General features: G+C 44.8%; 1 protein-coding gene and 1 long non-coding RNA gene across 5 annotated transcripts in view; one reads left to right on the top strand and one right to left on the bottom strand.

Moving 5' to 3' along the window:
* LOC143730748 (NACHT, LRR and PYD domains-containing protein 12-like) overlaps nt 1–16,872 on the top strand; it is a 277,613-nt gene that overhangs the window by 188,896 nt on the left and 71,845 nt on the right. For 2 of the 4 annotated variants that reach the window (XR_013200596.1, XM_077221321.1), the window contains exon 1: nt 14,249–14,548. The exons of 1 other annotated variant lie outside the window; for it this stretch is intronic. The gene's annotated coding sequence lies outside the window, so the exon portion shown is untranslated. Of the gene's footprint in view, nt 1–14,248; nt 14,549–16,872 lie in introns of those variants that run through there. One more of the 4 variants, XM_077221319.1, reaches the window with a different exon arrangement.
* On the bottom strand, nt 2,310–2,977 carry LOC143730809 (uncharacterized). The gene is made up of 3 exons (XR_013200648.1): nt 2,929–2,977; nt 2,587–2,734; nt 2,310–2,373 (listed from the first exon to the last, which is right to left on the bottom strand). It is a non-coding gene; the product is annotated as an uncharacterized LOC143730809 (long non-coding RNA).

The following is a 16,872-nucleotide window of genomic DNA, read 5'->3' as shown; positions in this document are numbered from 1 at the left end:
GGGGGCTTCTTGTCGACGCATAATGCTATCGACGGATGTTTCCCTCACAAGTCGGGGGCAATCATGAGTGGTTGGTCGGCGAAGGGTCCGGACAACACACTGATGGTCTCGTATATCAGAGCAGATATCCTGTTGAGGCAGGGGCTGTGGCCCGGGGAATGGAGACTTCACCCCGAGGTGGTGGAGCTTCTTAGGGAGAACTTCGGTCAAACTACAAGTCGACCTTTCGCATCGCTTGTACAATGCATTGCCCTTGTGTTTCTCCCTCACGCATCCAGCTCCGCTTGGACTGGATGTAATGTAATAGGTGTGGTTGCCACTACACCTATACGCTTTTCCCGATATCTTTGCTCCTGGGAGCTCTGGAGTTGTGGATACTATGGGCTCGGCCTCTGAGGGGGCCCAGCTCATAGATTCAGGTTTCTTGACCGAGGTCGTGGAGACCATACTCCAGTCTAGAGCTCCCTCCACGAGAAGACTAATATGCTGTTCTCTGCCTGGTGCAGAGAACGCCTTCTGAATCTCGTTTCTGCCCTTTTTGGTACAGTACTTGATTTCTGTAATGAATGTTTCTTTCTGGGCTATCTCTGAGGAGAGATCCCTAATTTCGTCTTCTCCGTGGTACATGAGGCTGAGGCCTGCACGTACTTGGATTTGCACCTGGTTGGTGGTAGTATTTCTTCATCCCAGATCGGGTTGTATTTCTAGGTCCCTACTAAATGTGCGGTCATTTGTGCTCCAGGCCTTCTGTCCTCCACCTTTAATACCCCAGATCAGGAAAATCTTAAATCTGTTATGCCCTGTCCGGGCTTTGGATGCTTAGGTCCACAGAGCTGCTCAGTGGCGTTTATCAGAACAATTATTTGTCTGCTTCGGGTAACCTAAGATAGGTTGCCCTGCATCTAGACAGATAATGAGCAAGTGGGTAGTTGAGGCTATCTCACTTGCTTATGAAGCGGCCGGACAGCGTTCACCTTTGGCTGTTCAGGCCCATTCTACTAGGAGTATGGCTGCCTCTAGGCTTTAATTTCGGGTGTTTCCCTTCAGGATATTTGTAATGCGGCAGGCTGGTCCTCACCTCATACATTTGTCAGATTTTATGACCTACACCTCTCCACTCCCGGGGCTAGGTTGCTTGCTTCTAGTGTGCGCAAGGACTTCACACAGAACGGGCATTTGACTTATGGCGTAGTGGGTATGGGGTTCCCACCGCGTCTCAACGCAGCTCGAGTTCCCTTGAAAGGGAACGTCTCAGGTTACGTATGTAACCCTGGTTCCCTGAGAGGGAACGAGACGCTGCGTTCTCCCGCCATACTTCCTGCATGCCCTGATCGACTTGCTTCAGGCTTTTTCAGAAGCTGTCGCGGTCTGTTTTCTGGTGTGCTTTATAGCTTCCTGGTCTATGACGTCACCGCCTATGACGTCTCGCTCTTCCATTGGACTGATTATACACGTGCTTCACGACGCAATCACGCAGAGCGTTCCCACCGCGTCTCAACGCAGCGTCTCGTTCCCTCTCAGGGAACCAGGGTTACATACGTAACCTGAGACGTTCCTTGCTGTCAGAAAGTCACAGTTTGAGTCCTGAAGAGTGTGTGTGTGTGTGTGTGTGAGAGTGTGTGTGTGTGTGTGTGTGTGTGTGTGTGTGTGTGTGTGTGTGTGTGTGTGTGTGTGTGTGTGTGTGTGTGTGTGTGTGTGTGTGTGTGTGTGTGTGTGTGTGTGTGTGTGTGATGATGATGATGAAGGGTTTGATGAGAATCTCCTTTGACATTAGAATCAAACTTTACAGGCCCGTCTGGATCACATTATACTAGAAATCACAAATATATATCAGATTATCCTCATATATATGGATTATGTTCTCAATTTAAAACAGACTAAAACATGATGAAAAATTAAATTAAGTTCAATAATAATCAAACACTCACAGTTTGGCTTTAGTTTCTTCATACTGTCACATCTATGAAGTCTCTGTCCTCTTTCCTCTCGTGATTCACTGGTTTGTGTCTCATTTCTGTCCTCCATTTTTCTCTCAGTCTTCTTGTTTTCTGCTGATCTGTGATTTCTGCTGATTTTCTTTCTCCTCTTCATTTGAATCTGTTCAATCACACAGACAGAGTTTCATTAAAGCGTTATAACATCATATCACGAGACATCAGATCAACTCCTGATCAACATCTGCATGAGCTCAGTGTTATTACAACATCTCAGATTAACACTGCAATATTCATAATAATCAATGATGATGATAAATATATAAATGTGATGTTACGTGTGAGTCCTGATCATAATCATCTTTCTCTTCTCACCTCATGTTTGATCATATTTGATTCATCAGAACGACACTTTACAGCTCGACTGGATCAACAGAGACTGTAAATGAAGAAAACAACCCGTTATCATCATAATTATAATACAGAGACTGAACTGATGATATAGATTCAGATCATGTCACAGATAACATGCACTTCAAATATAGAATTTAAAACATTTCTGATAAAATAGCAAATAATCCAGTCATGGATATGAAATAAAGCTCGTCAGTAAAGATGAGAAATTAAATGTGTTTAGAAACATGTTTGTGACCTGTGAGAAGAAGAGAGATGTAGAATAATCCAGAGTGTTTATAAAATCACTGAATATAGAAAGATAAATCCTTCTTCTGTAGTTTGTGATAGTCCAGATATATTCCTGTCATGCATTCATTTCTCTTGTGTTCAGATTCTGCACAAATCTGTTTGAAAAACAATACAGAGATATAATATATAGTTAAAATGAAATGTTCACATTTGTTAGTGATTTTATAGTTAAATGCATATTTATCTTTCAGTTTCACTACAATAATTTTTACACTAACATATCTGTTCATAATTAATTTCTAAACAACATACTGTTATAAAATGTTTAAAGATGAAAGTGTTTAATTACCTTGTGATGATCTGGAAAGAGAAGCTCCAGTGTTTTACTGACAGTCTGACAGCAGAACTGACTTTATACCAGGACACTACTACCAGTGACACTACAATCTGGTTACTACCAGAGGCGGAGTGGAGAAACACTACAAACCACTCCTCCTGAAATATCTTATTACCGTAAAGAAGGTGGAGCCAAAACTGGCTGCCCTGCCCACCTGTGTTTTATGATAGTCTGGTTTCATTTTCTGTGTTGATTTGAGCATGGGTTTATCTATAAATGATTTTATTTCACAAATAATTAAGTAATTTAAGATGTAGAGATGGTAAATGGTTGTTATATGATGATATTTTCCTGATCTGGTAAGAAGTGTATTCTGCACTATAACTGTAGTTTGTTGATTGAGAATGATCAGGATAATCTAGTAATGATTACAGTAATCCAGTCATGAACGCTTGAATGAGTTTTTCTGCATCAGAAACATGTTCTGTATTTTGGTGTTTCTGACGAGAATACTTTTTGTGCGCAAAAACAAACAAAAATAACGACTTTATTTCAACTATTCATTTCCTTCTCTGTGGGCCTCTAGTCAGTTCCCTTACGAAGGGAACTCAACGATGCGTCCATCGACGCCATGGGAACGCCCCCAGCGTGACTGCGTCTGAAGCATCTATGTCAACTAGTCCAATGGAAAGAATGAGCGTCACGGGCGGGTGACGTCATGACCAGGATATGATAAAAGCACATCCGGTGCAAACCGGCATCAGCTTCTGTTGCCTCAGCAAGCGATCTGTGTCAAACTGTCTGTTATATTTACTGTTGTCTGTCTGATATATATATTTATGGAAACTAAACAATTGCACAACTCTGTGTTCTCCCTGCTCGCGCTATTTAACGAGTAGGGACACACACGAGCTTTGTGTGATGTGTTTGGGAGTAGAGCATGCGGTATCAGCCTCCGAGGGGGCTGATTGCCAACATTGTGAGAAGCTTTCGCTTCGCATTCTCCGCTCCCGCCTGTCACTTTTCGAGGAAAGTGGCCGGGCTCGCAATTCTCAAATCATAGCAGTGCTACAAGCATATCAGGCTGACCTGCTGCGGTATTTGGACAGAAGTGAGGGAGTTTGGCCCGATGGGGTTTGAGAACTCCGTCGGGCCACAGATTTATCTCTCAGGGATGGCAGCCCTTGTGGTCACTGAGAGACACCTCTGGCTCAATTTGATGGGAATCATAGAGAAAGATACAAGATAATCTCTCCCTCGCTATGTCCAACCCCCTGGGGCTGCTGGGCGTGAGCAGCTCCAGCCGTCTAGTTTCTCATACACAACACAGCAGCCAAAGCCTTCAAAGCAGAAGCCGGATCCGAGGACCGTTCTTCACGCTGAGAAGGCTGCGGCTCAAAAGAAAAGGTCTGGCGCCACCGGCGTCAGACCGGTGAGGGCAGCCCCAACCGGGGTGGAATGGTGTACACCTCATTATACGGTGCCCTTTCCATCTCGGTGCCCTCAGGGGACCGTTCTGCCAACCCCGCCACCCTTGGTGCTTCGGGGCGCAGCGGTCTCCAGCGAGCTTCTGGCGCAGCGTCAACTCGACATTGCGTCGGAATGCGCCCTCTGAGGGGGGTTCGAAAACAGTCAGTTCGGGTGGTTCCTGCCAGTATGCTTCAGGTCCCCGAACTGGCTGTCTTTATTACACCAGAGGCCAGCCTCGAGGGGCTGGTTCCCTTGGTAGATTTTCTGGCAGCGCGGAAGCTACTGCCAAATATATCTCTATGGGTCCTGCAGTTAGTAGTAAGAGGCAGATTTGGTTCTCGTCCTCCAGGCTACAACGGGGTGTTGCTCACGTTAGTGCATTCCGAGCAGGCTCTGGTAATGGAGCAAGAGGTAAAGGCCCTGTTAGCAAAGAAAGCTATAGAGCAGGTGTACTCACCCGACATTGCGTCGGGTCTTTACAGTCGTTATCTCATTGTTCCAAAAAAGGATGGAGAGCTGCGTCACATACTAGATCTTCGTCTGTTGGAGTGTTTGGTGCTGGAACTCAAGTCCAAAATGCTGACACTCAAACAGATCGTGACTCAAATCAGATCCGAGGACTGGTTTGTCACGATAGATCTAAAAGACGCATACTTCCGTATCTCCATCCTCCCTCAGCACAGGAGGTTCCTGAGGGTTTCTTTGGGGCAAAGAACACCAGTATCAGGCACTTCCTTTCGGTCTAGCTCTATCACCCCGCACATTCACGAAGCGTGTAGACGCAGCTCTGGCCCCGCCAGGCTGCAGTGCATATGCATTCTGAATTGCATAGATGACTGGCTGATTCTCGCTCCTATGCAGATGTTGGGGTTGAGGCTCAATGCCAAGAAGAGTGTGCTTTCTCCAGTACAGAGAACCACTTTCCTTGGTGTGGTATGGGATTCAGTGACGATGCGGGCCACTCTGTCGCCCGTTCGTGTAGCTGCTATCCTAACAGCCACAAAAGAGCTGAGGCTAGGCCAGTCACGCACTGTAAAACAGTTAGAGAGACTGTTGGGTCTTGTGACAGCAGCGTCCAACGGGATAACTTTTGGCCTGCTGTACATGAGACCTTTACAGTGGTGGCTCAGGACCAGAGGGTTCTCCCCGAGGGGAAACCCACTTCGTATGATCAAGATCACGCGGCGGTGTCTCCGCACCTTGGTTATATGGAGGAAACACTGGTTCTTAACCCAGGGTCCGGTGTTGGGAGCTCTTTGCCATCGAGTTGTGATCTCGACAGATGCTTCCCTCACCGGCTGGGGAGCGGTATTGGAAGGCCGCTCAGCTCAGGGCTTGTGGAGGAGTCATCATCTCTCTTGGCACATGAATTGCCTAGAGATGATGGTCGTCTTCAATGCGTTGAGACATCTCCTCCCAGACCTGAGGGGCCATCATGTGTTGTTCTGGAACAGTGACTGTTAGGCCTCAGGGCAGCAGCGTCCAATGTGATACCCTTTGACCTGCTGTACGTGAGACCTTTACAGAGGTGGCTCAGGACCAGAGGGTTCTCCCTGAGGGGAAACCCACTCCTTACGATCAAGATCACGCGGCAGTATCCCCGCGCCTTGGTTATATGGAGGAAACTCTGGTTCTTGACCCACAGACAACACGTTGGTGGCCTCTTATTTTGGTCCCTCAAGAAATTACGCTGTCTGAGGGCAGTGTATATTCCAGGGGGGGCCAGAATATTGGAGCAGACACCCTGTCGAGGCAGGGGCTGAGGCCAGGGGACTCCACCCCGAGGCGGTGGAGCAAATATGGGAGTTTTACGGCCAGGCAGAAGTGGATTTGTTCTCGTCTCAGCATACGACGCACTGTCCACTCTGGTTATCCCTCACTCAACCAGTCCCCTCGGGGCTGGATGCTATGGTGCAGACGTGGCCGAGGCTACGTCTGTACGCATTTCCCTCCGTTGCTCTGCTCCCAGGAGTTCTGGAGTGAATCCGCCAGGATGGAATAAGCCTATTTAGTAGCACCACCCTGGCCGAGCTGAATTTGGTTTGCGGACCTAATTTTTCTCCTCGACGGACCTCCCTTGGAGGTCCCGATCAGGAGAGACCTTCTGTCTCAGGCAGGGGATGCAATATTGCACCCCCGGCAGGGGATTTGGGAACTGTGGGTTTGGCCTCTGAGGGGGCCCAACTCATAGAGAGTGGTCTCTCAACCGAGGTTGTTTAGACCATTCTAAGCTCCAGAGCTCCCGCTACGAGGAAACTATATTCACTATTTCGAGAGTTTTTCACTTCTTGGTGTTACCAGCGTCAGTGGGATCCGGTTAACTGTTCAGTAAACACAGTATTCGAGTTTCTGCAAGAACGCTTTGTATCAGGTCTATGTCCTTCCACGCTTAAGGTATAATATGTGTGGCGGCCATTGCGGCTTTCCACGCCCTGGTGGGTAGTACATTTTTGGGTCGAGACCCCCTGATCACTCGTTTCCTTCGTGGCACTTTGAGGCTGAGGCATGAAACTTGCACTAAGGTGCTGGCTTGGGACCTTGCAATAGTTCTAGAAGGCCTATCTGGGGCTCCCTTCGAGCCCTTAGATTTGGTCTCAGAGAAGTTCCTTTCTTTTAAGACTATTTTCCGCTAGCTATTACGTCCCTATAAGAGTCAGACCTTCAGGCCCTTTCGGTCCCCACCTGCCTTGAGTGCACCGGGATGGCCAAGGCAATCTTACCCGAAACATGGATATGTTCCAAAGGTGCCTACCATTATTCCGAGGCCTATTGTGCTGCAGGTTTCTGTCCTCCCCCATTTTTCGGACCAGGAAAAGCTGAACCTCTTGTGCCAGTGCGAGCACTGGACACTTATGTTCATCGGACTTCTCTGTCGAGAAAATCCAACCTATTGAGCATATAGATAGTCGAGACTATTCTTCTTGCTTGTGAGTCTTCTGGCCAACCATTTGGTGGTCAGGGCTCATTCCACTAGGAGTATGGCTTCTAAGCGTATTATCTGGAGTTCTCTCCAAGACGTTTGTGATGCGGCGGGCTGGTCCTCACCGCTCACATTCATGAGGTTTTACAGCTTGGACCTGGATGCTGCCCCAGGTTCTCAGGTGCTTAGTGCTTAGCTACAACAGACTGACACTCAGGTACTTGGAATTCTGGCGCTTTGGGTATTCTCGTTCCCATGGCGTCGATGGACGCATCGTTGAGTTCCCTTCGTAAGGGAACGTCTCAGGTTACTATTGTAACCATAGTTCCCTGAGAACAGGGAACGAGACGATGCGTCACCCTGCCATACTTCCTGCATCCCTGTGATCGGCTTGCTTCGGCAATTTTCGAAGCTAATGCCGGTTTGCACCGGATGTGCTTTTATCATATCCTGGTCATGACGTCACCCGCCCGTGACGCTCATTCTTTCCATTGGACTAGTTGACATAGATGCTTCAGACGCAGTCACGCTGGGGGCGTTCCCATGGCGTCGATGGACGCATCGTCTCGTTCCCTGTTCTCAGGGAACTATGGTTACAATAGTAACCTGAGACGTTAGCATAGTGTGATAGCGTGGAGCTACGTCACACGTAGGCTCACTATTGGCAGACGCTGATCATGTGTGTGATGCGTGTGACGTACAACACAGAAGCTTACGCTATTACACTAGTGAAATGGAAGCTTTAGCGTTAAGTTCTGCCAGGAAGACTCAATTGCTACGTCACTTATTACTCTCATCTATCCAATCGTGTCTAATACTTGCGGTATAAAAGACCGGTACTTACTCATGTTTGAGTTCGCAGATGCTGACGCTTTCATTTCATTCATCCAATACCTCCCAGGGGGTCGGCTGCGCCCCTGCCATTCGTCTTCAGGCAGGAAATGCAGATCCGGACCCTCGGATTGCGAGCTATGGACGGGGCCTACGCCAAAGAACTTTATTGCTTGCTGGGCTATTAATAAATGTATTTATTGTTACAGTATTTATTCTCCAGAGTCTTTCTGGTAGAACTGACTCGAGGCCTACAGAGAAGGACATGAATAGTTGAAATAAAGTCGTTATTTTTGTTTGTTTTTGTGCACAAAAAGTATTCTCGTTGCTTGATAAACTTAAGATTGAGCCACTGTAGTCACTTGGACTATTTTAACGATGTCTGTAATAACTTTTCGGGGCTGGGCAGTTTCAATTCCTAAAGAAGTCTATGGAGGAGTGATCCAGCTCTCAGATTTCTGGGTTCTGGGGGTTCTGGGTTCAGGTACAGTATCTGGGATTTCACTTGGGACATGGACAGGTGCGTCCCCAAATTGATAAGACTTCTGCGATTGCCGCCTGTCCCAAGACCAAAGAGGAGGTGAGACAGTTCCTGGGGCTGACGAGATAATAAAGGTGGTTTATTCCTAAATTATTCGGAGTTCACCAGCCCACTGACTGATATCAGCACAGCACCCGGTGCTGTATCTGGTATAGTGCAATATACAGCTGCTAAACTAATAAACTGGTAAACGTTTGTTTTTGGTTTGTGAGATCAGCTAAGATGAAGTCAAGTGAAAAGGAGAGGAGTGATTTGAGAAAGTGACTGTCCTCATAAAAAAGGGGAAGTGGCTTTCACATCATGACTGGCACACTCGTGTACTGGCTTTTGAGGAAGTCTAGCATGTGTGATTCATCCATTTGTAGGAGTGTTTTGTACAGTATAAAGTCAGTTCTGCTCTCAGACTGTCAGTAAAACACTGGAGCTTCTCTTTCCAGATCATCACAAGGTCATTAAACACTTTCATCTTTAAACATTTTATAACAGTATGTTGTTTAGAAATTAATTATGAACAGAGATGTTAGTGTACAAAGTATTGTAGTGAAACTGAAAGATAAATATGCATTTAACTATAAAATCACTAACCAATGTGAAATTTCATTTTAACTATATATTATATCTCTGTATTTTTTTCAAACAGATTTGTGCAGAATCTGAACACAAGAGAAATGAATGCATGACAGGAATATATCTGAACTATCACAAACTACAGAAGAAGGATTTATCTTTCTATATTCAGTGATTTTATAAACACTCTGGATTATTCTACATCTCTCTTCTTCTCACAGATCACAAACATGTTTCTAAACACATTTCATTTCTCATCTTTACTGACGAGCTTTATTTCATATCCATGACTGGATTATTTGCTATTTTATCAGAAATGTTTTAAATTCTATATTTGAAGTGCATGTTATCTGTGACATGATCTGAATCTATATCATCAGTTCAGTCTCTGTATTATAATTATGATGATAACGGGTTGTTTTCTTCATTTATAGTCTCTGTTGATCCAGTCGAGCTGTAAAGTGTCGTTCTGATGAATCAAATATGATCAAACATGAGGTGAGAAGAGAAAGATGATTATGATCAGGACTCACACATAACATCACATTTATATATGTATCATCATCATTGATTATTATGAATATTGCAGTGTTAATCTGAGATGTTGTAATAACACTGAGCTCATGCAGATGTTGATCAGGAGTTGATCTGATGTCTCGTGATATGATGTTATATCGCTTTAATGAAACTCTGTCTGTGTGATTGAACAGATTCAAATGAAGAGGAGAAAGAAAATCAGCAGAAATCACAGATCAGCAGAAAACAAGAAGACTGAGAGAAAAATGGAGGACAGAAATGAGACACAAACCAGTGAATCACGAGAGGAAAGAGGACAGAGACTTCATAGATGTGACAGTATGGAGAACCTCAATCCAGACTGTGAGTGTTTGATCATTATTGAACTTAATTAAATTTTTCATCATGTTTTAGTCTGTTTAAATTGAGAACATAATCCATATATATGAGGATAATCTGATATATATTTGTGATTTCAAGTATAATGTGATCCAGACGGGCCTGTAAAGTTTGATTCTGATGTCAAAGGAGATTCTCATCAAACCCTTCATCATCACACACACACACACACACACACACACACACACACACACACACACACACACACACACACACACACACACACACACACACACACACACACACACACACACACACACACACACACACACACACACACACAGAGAGAGTGTTCAGGACTCAAACTGTGACTTTCTGACTGTGAGGAAACAGTGTTACTCTCAGACACCCGTTAATCTTCATGTATATAATCATTTATTTAGGCTATACTATATTCGCTCTCCAGCTATTGTGTTGTTTTTGTTCGTTTGTCCTGTGTTTAGTCATTATTTTCCTATCTTATAATTTGTAGTATTATGTTTCATGTTCCTTGTTGTATTTGTATATGTCCACTGGAAGCCTCAGCACCAAAACAAATTCCTTGTGTGTGCAAGCACACTTGGCAATAAAGCTCTTTCTGATTCTGATTATATATTGTACATAGTTTTAATAACAGCTACAAGCAAGTAATATTCACCTCATATTAAAGGCAATATTATATTTGATAGTGTTTGGATGTTGTGTTTAATAGAGTAAAGAGTTCTGCTGGACTGACTCGAGCCAATCACCTGAGCTGGAAATGTCACATGACTGACTCTAGAGCTGCAGGGAAATGACATGTCATCACTGATTGGCCGATGAATCAACACATTATCATCTATATACTGTAATCTGTACAATACTGTATACCACTGTAAGATAATATATTGTAATCATCTTAATGTGTTCATTGTTTCTGCCTAAATTAAAGCTCCAGTATGTAGCTTTTGTAAACAAATATTTGTTAAAACTGTCATTATGTCCTGACAGTAGACAGATAATCTGTGAAAAAATCAAGCTCCTCTGGCTCCTCCCTGTGGACCTATTGCCATTTGCAGAAATACACCGCTCCCGGTCCGAAACAACCAATCAGAGCCAGGAGGAATGTCTTAGCAGTGTCAATCACACTCATGTACGCGCTGATCACCCCTCTCTTGCACAGCGCGAGCGCGTACCGTCGTTCGTGACTCTTCTGTTCGAACTCGTTCATCCAAATGAACGAATCTTTTTTCGAGTCATTTCGTTCATTCAACGAACGAAATGACTCGAAAAAAGATTTGTTCATTTTGAACGAGTCTTTTTCGGAGTCATTTCGTTCATTCAACGAACGAAATGACACGAAAAAAGATTTATTCGTTTTGATGAACGAGTTCGAACAGGATTACGAACGTGCATCACAGAACAGACCAAGGCGAGCATTTGTGCTTATAAAACTTAAAGTTTTTTATTTATTTTTGAAATGACCGATCGTTTCACTAGATAAGACCCTTATTCATCGTCTGGTATCGTTTAAAGCCCTTTGAAGCTGCACTGAAACTGTCATTTGGTCCTTGAAACGTTTGTGTCCTATTGAAGTCCATTATATGGAGAAAAAGCCTGGAATGTTTTTATCAAAAACCTTAATTTCTTTTCGACTGAAGAAAGAAAGACATGGACATCTTGGATGACATGGGGGTGAGTAAATTATCAGCAAAAGTTTTTTTTAAAAGTGAACTAATCCTTTAACGTTTTCTTAGTAGCTATTTATAACTTAACGTTATAGAAAGAGTGCAACGTTAGAAAGTTAGCTGCTACATGTATTGCAAAATACATAATGATTTGAGGACCAAGTTTGTAGTCAAAGTATGAGCAGGCCATAGTCAATGTAAAGCATATTGTTGATGTTTCGTCCCTATTAGTGAATGTGCCATAACTGTTTATAATCCGCCGTCATCGGTGGTCCTGCTTACTAGTCTGCGCGTTCACGGCAGGCTCCGCTGTAGGGGAGGAGCTGTGGAGGGAGGAGCTGTGGAGGGAGGAGCTGTGGAGGGAGGAGTTGTGGAGGGAGGAGGTGTGGAGGGAGGAGATGTGGAGGGAGGAGTTGTGGAGGGAGGAGGTGTGGAGGGAGGAGATGTGGAGGGAGGAGCTGTGGAGGGAGGAGGTGTGGAGGGAGGTGCTGTGGAGGGAGGAGCTGTGGAGGGAGGAGTTGTGGAGGGAGGAGGTGTGGAGGGAGGAGATGTGGAGGGAGGTGCTGTGGAGGGAGGAGCTGTGGAGGGAGGAGCTGTGGGGGAGGAGCTGTGGGGGAGGAGCTTTGGAGGGAGGAGCTGTGGAGGGAGGAGCTGTGGAGGGAGGAGCTGTGGGGGAGGAGCTGTGGAGGGAGGAGCTGTGGGGGAGGAGCTGTGGAGGGAGGAGCTGTGGAGGAGGAGCTGTGGGGGAGGAGCTGTGGAGGGAGGAGCTGTGGAGGGAGGAGCTGTGGGGGAGGAGCTGTGGAGGGAGGAGCTGTGGGGGAGGAGCTGTGGGGAGGAGCTGTGGGGGAGGAGCTGTGGAGGGAGGAGCTGTGGGGGAGGAGCTGTGGAGGGAGGAGCTGTGGAGGGAGGAGCTGTGGGGGAGGAGCTGTGGAGGGAGGAGCTGTGGGGGAGGAGCTGTGGGGGAGGAGCTGTGGAGGGAGGAGCTGTGGAGGGAGGAGCTGTGGGGGAGGAGCTGTGGGGGAGGAGCTGTGGAGGGAGGAGCTGTGGTGGGGGGCTATGGAGGAGGAGCTGTGGGGGAGGAGCTATGGAGGGAGGAGCTGTGGGGGAGGAGCTGTGGAGGAGGAGCTGTGGAGGGAGGAGCTGTGGGGGAGGAGCTGTGGAGGGAGGAGCTGTGGAGGGAGGAGCTGTGGGGGAGGAGCTGTGGGGGAGGAGCTGTGGAGGGAGGAGCTGTGGAGGGGGGGCTATGGAGGAGGAGCTGTGGGGGAGGAGCTGTGGGGGAGGAGCTGTGGAGGGAGGAGCTGTGGAGGGAGGAGCTGTGGGGGAGGAGCTGTGGAGGGAGGAGCTGTGGGGGAGGAGCTGTGGAGGGAGGAGCTGTGGGGGAGGAGCTGTGGAGGGAGGAGCTGTGGGGGAGGAGCTGTGGAGGGAGGAGCTGTGGGGGAGGAGCTGTGGAGGGAGGAGCTGTGGGGGAGGAGCTGTGGAGGGAGGAGCTGTGGAGGAGGAGCTGTAGCGCAGCAGAGAGCAAGGGGGTTGGACCTGTAAGTTGTGCTTGTTCAAATTTTCAGGCTAAGTCAACATTTTCTCAAAACTCCCTACTGCAGCTTTAATACATGATGTTAACTACTGTAACTGCATGATTGTATTATCTGTATATTTCTGATGTATGGACATTACTTTGACAGTCTCTGATAACAGATTAATCTTAATTGTATAGAAACTTTAATTTTCTTGTGAAGCTGTTTTTAATAAATATGTATTGTGGAAAAACACTATACAAATAAACGTAAAACTGAAAAGAAAAGAATCTCTGAAATAATGCACAGATTGCCCTTTGACCCTGTAAGTCAGTCACGTGTCTCCCTCTACAGGACATCATCAGAATCACAGCAGAGTTAAAGAAGATACAGATGAAAATGTGTTTTACAGCAACAAATGAAAACACTTACAGATTTCAGTTCATCAGGGTTAGAAGTTATTATTATTGAGTTAGAAAATTTTAATCTAAGATGAAAATAAATCAACACATTCACAGAAAGTATCTTTTTAACAGTTGTGAAGTAATAACTTCTTCAAAGCAACATCTATGAGAGAATATATGATTTGAGACACAGTCGTATTGTTTCCTGAAGAGTTTCAAGAGTCTGAATGTTAAATGTAAAACTCAGATCTGATAAACTCCATCAGCTGCTCATTTAATCATCTCTGATTTATTAACAGTGATTTACATCAGCAGAACATTAGTGACTTTAACAGACGAACTGAAGCTGTTCAGAACAACACCAGATCAACACTTACTCAATACACAATATCTACTGCTACAAACATAAGAGTAAACATAAAGCATAAGTTGCTATACAGTAAGTTAAGACATTTCACACAAAATGCTAAATCATAATAACGCTCCAGCGGGAGGCGGTAAGCGCATATTCAGCTGGTTCAAAACCCGCCAGTAAAACCCGAGAAGAAGACGAAAACGAAAGTAATTGGAAAACACATAAACGGAGATAACAAGAGAAAACGGTGCTCATTGTATTTGGTTCATGTGTGTCCCAGATTTTTAATTTAGCACCAACCAAGTTTAACATTATCGGTCATTTATGTATATTTCCTCCACAATTCACCAATAGCAGCGAGAGATTTTGAGGATATGTTGGGGACGCGCGCTGACAGACCACAAGCATAAAGGACAGAACAATTAGTTTTTAATATACTAATAAATTCACTTTTGAGTGGACAAGACTGCAAGTAAGTTTTTATACTTTCTAGATTACAATTAATTGGGGGAATGAAATATGGATTTCATACTGTATGTAAGTGTGATTTAAATTTGAAGTTTAGAAAGCCTATAAGTTCATGAAAAATGTTTTTCTACATTTTCGCTTCCAGTTTATGCTGTTGTTTTTGTTATGCGAAAGCGAAAATATTTTTAAACCAGACATTTACAGTTAGACAAGCAGATAATGTGAACGTTCGTTCATATGTTTTGTGGGGTTTTTTGTAGCCCAGATAGAAATAGAGACTGCAAAAGGTTAATAAGTTTGGTTCTGCTAAACTGTTAGCTGACTGAACTCGCTGCCCTGTAACTTACAGTTGTGTCTGACGTTCGTTGCAACTGGATATACTACCATGAGTAGCCTACTACCAAGCACATGCAGTTAAACTATTTTTGTTTTCTTTTAAATTGAAGCGGCCAGTGTGGTTTTTTGTGTGTGTGTGTGTGCACGGGCGTCAGTTTGGTTTGAAATGTGGGGGGGACAGAGACGCATTCGGAAGTGCATTTTCAGAAGTGCTGGGTACAAACTTGTTAGTGACATGCGGTGATGTCTTGGCTAGGCACTGAGTTGAAAGCCAGATTACCTGATTTATTGTTTAGGCTAATAATACGTAATAACAGTAAACGTTACGCACAAGCGCGTCATATCAAATGTACAAATCAGGATGTATATCGTGTACATATCTCTCTCTCTCTCTCTCTCTCTCTCTCTCTCGCACGCACACACACACACACACACACACACATAAACGCACGCACGCATGCACGCACACACACACAAGCGCGGCACAGGCACAGTAGTTAATGTCCACTCCAGCATCAGAATGCAACCATTCTTAATCCTTAATTGTTGCACAGCGGCCAATTATGTTTGTCAGTCAGCAAAAGTAAAATCACACACTGCTCAATTGAATATAAAGGCAAATGGCTTGCATTAATTCAACCACATTTATCAATTCAATATTAAGCCCAAAATAGTTTTTGACTCACCAATCGGTAGATTATTTGTACATAATCCATCCGCCGCTCTTTCCTCGTGAAGACGTCGATCACATCTTTTCGTCTGTTTGAAACGATCGGCAATTGTTGGGCCCTTTTGCTGCACTAGTCTATCTAAGGCTGGCGTAGACCTCCCTCTTGCTATTAACTCAGATTTTGAATTAAAATCGAGCTTGGAAACATTTCTTAACTCCGTGATCACGGCCGGTGCTGTCATTTTGACTGAATTTGGCGGGGATTGGCATGTATCTGTGGTGTAATGACGTTAGCTGCGCAAATGTCCATTAATATCTCGATTTTAATTGGTCCATGTCTGATACGTAACGGAGATGATTACTGGCATAACATATTTATGTCCAAAGGCACAGCAGATTTGTGCCTTTTGCCGTACATGTTGAAGAATACAGGATCGAAGTGCGCATGCGCAACATACAGTAAACAAATGCTAGTAATAGAACAATGCTAGTAGACAGTAAAAGCACTTCTTATTCTACCATTTGTTTTTTATTTGATTATGCGTAACTGCTACATTTGTCATCATAACGTCTAAAAAATTGGAATAACACAAATATTGTATATATAAAAAACAAGAATAAACAGTAAAAAACAATTTTGGCAGGGTAGTGCCTAGTTTGCCTACCCAGAACACACGTCACTGAAACTTGTCAAACTGTGCAGCCTCTCTCTGCTCAACCCGTAAATAAATCCATCAATCTGCAAACTTTGTTTGAGTTCTTTAATGGTCTAGTGGTAGCTCTTTTGCCAAGCGTGTCAGAGGTTATGAGTTCTAATCCGCATTCGTATAGGTTTTTTTCTCTCATTAAAACTGAATATGTTCATCAGTGGTTACAGTCTATATATCAAGCAGGGACACGTTTGTGTGCATTTTATTTTGAGATGTCACCGGAATTAATAGAGAGTCTCCACAACGGCGATAGATTGAAGAGCGTGTCCGAGTGAAGACTGCGCGAGCCTGTATCCATGACACTGATTGCCGCGGCAACGAGCGCTCAGCTTGAGTTCAAAAACAACACATTTTAGCGCTAGATCTCTTATTTAATAGCGAATTAAATGAATGCTCTGCTAGTTAACTGGATGTGTTTTATTTAGTTGTATTAGGTACATCCGTGGCGCCTCACCTCAATGTTTCAAAAAGTGGTGGGTACAAAATGACTCATGACGAAATCTGGTGGGGACGCGTACCCACCATCCCCACCGAAATCGACGCCTATGTGTGTTATTTGTTTTTTGGCCATCACGCTCTCAAGCCACGTCACAGACCTCAAACAATTTATTT

This window comes from Siphateles boraxobius, unplaced genomic scaffold (assembly GCF_051911475.1).
Source record: "Siphateles boraxobius isolate OS27281-9 unplaced genomic scaffold, OSU_SipBor_1 81, whole genome shotgun sequence".
Taxonomy (NCBI): domain Eukaryota; kingdom Metazoa; phylum Chordata; class Actinopteri; order Cypriniformes; family Leuciscidae; genus Siphateles; species Siphateles boraxobius.
This window is presented reverse-complemented; position numbering and strand designations above follow the sequence as displayed.